Here is a 4,892-nt window from a genome sequence, read left to right as displayed (position 1 = left end):
AATATGGGTGAAATCGGTTCACAACCACGCCTGAAATCTCGATTATCACTTTATCAAGCGAGAGTATAAAATTTTCGGTGACACCCGAGCTTAGTCCTTCCTTACTTGTTAATAACTGGTTTTATTCTGTTGCGAACATAAAATATGTGTCATAGACATTTTTGGCAAATAAAACATATTTGCTATTAATTTTAATACTCTTTCGAAGAAGTTGCTAATTTATGGTAATTTATTTCATATAAGATATCAAAACAATGAATCCGGCCGTTTATCGCATTCCATTAATTAACGCCTAAAAATGTAAATTCCAATGAAAAAGTATGCAAAAAATGCCAAAATCTGTTGAAAACAAAGTTTTTTGTTTTTTGTGTGATGAGTAAAGTTCATGTCAATCATTTACACATGCTTTTCACGATCAAATCAAAAAAATACCCGCAGCAACAACGCAGTAAAAAATGCTTTGCCAAGGGATAGATCAAACTGTGCGCAAGCGTAGCTAAGCACATAAGCGATTAAGTTAAAAGTTTATGCTTGGTTTGAAGTTGAATAGGCCCAAGCGCTTTGAATTCTGCAACTACAGTATGTATATATAGCTGTGTGTACATACAAACATTTGCAGGCTTGAAGTTGAAAGCAACACTAAATAACAACTCGTCTGCCGTCTGCTGGTCGTTAGTAAGTGCCATTAAATTTGATAATTTTATAAGGTTCCAATGTCAATGAAATGAAATTGAATGGGTGTGCTGAACATTTGTGAGCTTCTAGTGTTAACCTGCTCTACTAAACATATACTCGTATCTATAAATTGCTACAAGTATATAGCTACATATATATATAACACTATTTACTATATATACTTAACATATACCAATATTAATTTGGCACAAATATTTAATTGATATATTTCTAATTTTCAATGCCAAATATTAGTTTTTCTCGAGATTCTTTGAGCTTCCACATAGGTTAAATATGGAAGTTTGCACCTTCTCTATTCATATCCGCAGCTCGAATTATTTTATATAGCAGTAGATTGAGAACTCGCACGATAGCAAGTCGAACGGGTCGAAGAAGTGATTCCCGGTCCTGACCCAGCTTTTGATATTGCTCAACGTCAGTTTACGCAGCCATATTAGTTTTCTTGCTGTCGAAAGCAGCTTTGAAATCGACGCAGATGTGGTGAGCGTCGTTTTTGTGTTCCCGGGTCTCTTCCAAAAATTGGTGCATGGTGAATATCTGAAAAAAAAAAAATTTATTTCGTAACATCATATTCTTTTATAAAAATTGAAAAACTGTAACTATTTGTTATATTATCGAAAAATTAGAGATAATAATGTTGTTATGTATTTTTATCGAAAAATAAGTTTCAAGAATATTTATTCTCTAATTTGACCAAATAACCGGGTTCAATATTTTGGAAAATATTTTAATTGTGTCCTTAAATTTTATGGCTGTAATACCGGAACTCTTTACTGCAATCACAAGTCTCTAAATTCGAGTTTTTTAAATTACAGACAAGTTTTGTGACTTGAGGCAAGTTTGCAATAACAGTAAAATTATATTCTGATGTTTTAATAAAGCAGTTAGTACTGTCTCCTCAAAATCTCTTCGCACAAAATCACCATCTAAATAGTTAATATTCTACTGTATACAACAATAATTACGTGCAATGACCTTCACAACCTCACAGATAAACATACCCTCTCTGACACAAATGCATATATTTATTTGTTGTGTTATTCACCATATTCCAATTAGTTGAAATTCTTTGACAGACGTTTAAATTTAATTCGAGCTCTTTTTCACTTCAAGTACTCTTATCTGCAATGAACCACAACAAACGCTCTCACGACTACACATTTCGGCTGCAATTTAAATATGCACAAACATACATAAATATGTTCGTATGCCACTGCACGTATTTTACATGAGCGCCAGCGGGGCTTACGAAATCAATAAAAATTCACCGAATTTTTTAGGGAGCAAAAAACCGAAATGCAAACAAGAGCCGAGTTTTTGGCAATGTTCAGTTGACCGAGTAAGCAGCGAAAGAAAAATGGCAACGCGTGGATGTGTTTATGTATGGATGTATATCGATGTACATATGTATTGTTTTTGGCATAAGTTAGCGTTGTAAATGCGCGAGTGAGTGTAAAACGTGTAATCCGGTGCTTTTATATACAAAAATAATATATATATTTAATTCAATTTTTTGTATTTATAAATCGAGTTAAATTGCAGTCGTTACAATCATACATACTTACAAACTAACTGAATTGCATTCGTTTAAGCCACTCACGACTGCCTGCGGTACGGGACGCTGTGACTCAAGCGGCTGCTGCTGCTGAAACGCAGCCTCAAGTGGTGCAGCGAGACGTTTGCTACTGGCAAAGTTCAAATCGACACACATACATACATGCATACACAGTTATTTGATATGTGTATATATGTAAATATGTATTAATTGAAATATAAAGGCATACAAAGCGTTTGAGCCGAGTGAGAGTGCAACACAATTAACGTAGCCATGTGAATACAGATCCACACACACGCATATATATGTATTATATATATAAATACATATACATACAATTCATTTACACCTATGTATGTATATACCATATGTACGTACATACATATATATATAGTTATTTGTGACCCCGCGTGCGCGTCTTCAACAAGCTGTTCCGTTTCGTTTTAAAGTTGTACCTGTGCGCACAGCCAAAGCCGCACACACACATACGTACATATTTGTTGTTATTATTTCCATGCTTACAAAATGCAAACAAACGGCTTGTAAGCCACTTGCTCAGCTTTAAAATTCATATATTTCGCGCTTGTAACTTTTTTCGCTTTCAGCTGTGTGACTTCTAAGTGATTTTTCTTAAGTTTGCCACTCAGTTCGCGTTTAGCATTCAACGCGTGCGGAATTACGAAAATAGTTTTGGGTGTTTGCAAGCCGTGTATTAACAAGCTGTTAACATATGTATGTGCGGTATTTTGGCAAAAGTTAAAAAATTTTAACCTGTTTTTTGAAAACGTTTCAACTCCATTTTAAAGGGTTTTAGTACAAAAAAAAGTGAAAAATTAAAAAAAAAGAAAAAAATTGGAGTAATTTTATTTTTGTAAATTTTGTAAAGTAAGTAGTAAAAAGTGTAAAGTTTCATGTTTGCCTTAAATTTCGATTAAAATTTAAACTTTATTTTTAAAGTATATATGGGCATATATTAGAACAGGTCAAACACTCTGAACAACAAGACCTAAGAGATTATGGTTCTAAATCCTTCTTCGGGCCAGCGATTTTTAAGGCAAAGCTTAAAAAACCGGAATAATAGTTTGCTTTCGAGATATGTGATATAGTTGTCCGATCGAGCCAATTCCGACAAAAAATCAATAGAATATCAAAATGCACAAACGTATTAAATTTCATTCTGATATCTCAAAAGCTAGCGAACAAATTTTTATAGTCCCTGAAAAACCTCAAAATCGCTGGCTTAAAACCGGCAAAAGTTATCCAGAATAATCCATAGAACATATCCTGCATACGTGATTTTTCCGATTTTTTTATTAACTAAAAATTGGTAGAGAGTCAAAATTCCCAAAAATTCTGCCTCTAAATATAAAATCTCCAATATATAGCAAATATCCAAACTACAAAAGTAACAAGGAAACTAAAAGATAGGAGTTCGACGCGAAATAAAATGTTATTTATCACTATTTATTTAATAATTTATCCCAAATGTATGGAAAAGTGTTAATTTTGAACTTGATGCTTTAGTTTTGAGAATTTTGAAATCGAGTTTTACTATATTATTTGGTAGTATATTGTATACTGTGATCAAATTGAAAGGTGAATTTCGTCAATTTCATCTCCTTCAAAGTAATCACCTCGCGCTGCAATACACTTATGCCAACGATCATCATAGCACTTGGAAAAATCGTCGTCGTGATGGCCATCAGTGCTTTCTTCGATTCAGCTTTTATATCCTCAATTGAGTCAAAGCGATGTCCTCAGCTTGGTCATGTGCATTTGATGAATAGCCAGAAGTTACAACCAATAGAATAACCAATGCCGTATGAGATCGCACTTCTTTGTTCAACAAATTAAGATATCGTAAAAATTGCAGAATTCACTTTTAGAACCTCAGAAAACAACGTGTATCTCAAATACTAATGAATATCTTGGCATAGATGTCACAAATAGTACCACCAACTTACAGAAAAAATTGCGTTGTAAAGTAAACAGGACTTTAAAAAACAGAACAAATGGTTTTTTCGGCAAATACAGCTTTTTGCATGGTACAAAAGCATGTCGAACGAGTGTTTTAGCTCGTCGGCCGGTATGGAATTTCCCGTGATCGCAGATTTTGACTGATCCACATGTTGATCATCATTTATTCCCTCACGACCACTTTGAAACGTTGAAACCACTTGTGCACTTTTCTACGGGATAGGCAATAATGATAGGCATCGCCATAAACTTGTTTCATCAATCGAAACGTTTCAGTAAAAGTTTTACCAATTTTAAAACAAAATTTAACGTTAGCTCTTTGTTCCAAGCTCATTTTCGCTCCGATAACACAAACACACTGACACTTAAAATGCAATAACTTCACTTCCATTCTATGAAATGTCATGACATTCTCACTGGACAATAGAGAAAGATAGCAGATTTTAGGGCACCAGTCGACGTATAGATAGCGCCACCAGGGGCACTAGATTTAAAAATTCCTGTTTCGAACTTGCGATTGACTTTACTTCAAAAGAAATCATAATGAAATTCCGAAAAAATATCTTTCTAATAATAGTGTATCATCTTGTTATACTCTCGCAACAAAGTTGCTAAAGAGAGTATTATAGCTTTGTTCACATAACGGTTGTTTGTAAGTCCTAAA

General features: G+C 33.8%; 1 protein-coding gene across 4 annotated transcripts in view; it reads left to right on the top strand.

Annotated features, from left to right (window-relative positions):
• Positions 1-4,892, top strand: part of LOC108971206 (putative fatty acyl-CoA reductase CG5065) — an 80,300-nt gene that overhangs the window by 53,655 nt on the left and 21,753 nt on the right. The window contains exon 1 of one of the 4 annotated variants that reach the window (XM_018937097.1): positions 2,900-2,983. The exons of 1 other annotated variant lie outside the window; for it this stretch is intronic. The gene's annotated coding sequence lies outside the window, so the exon portion shown is untranslated. Of the gene's footprint in view, positions 1-2,899; positions 3,137-4,892 lie in introns of those variants that run through there. 2 more of the 4 variants (XM_018937094.1, XM_018937096.1) reach the window with 2 other exon arrangements.

The sequence above is a fragment of the Bactrocera latifrons genome, unplaced genomic scaffold, assembly GCF_001853355.1.
Source record: "Bactrocera latifrons isolate USDA-ARS-PBARC rearing strain unplaced genomic scaffold, ASM185335v1 scaffold_33, whole genome shotgun sequence".
Classification (NCBI taxonomy): Eukaryota; Metazoa; Arthropoda; class Insecta; order Diptera; family Tephritidae; genus Bactrocera; species Bactrocera latifrons.
This window is presented reverse-complemented; position numbering and strand designations above follow the sequence as displayed.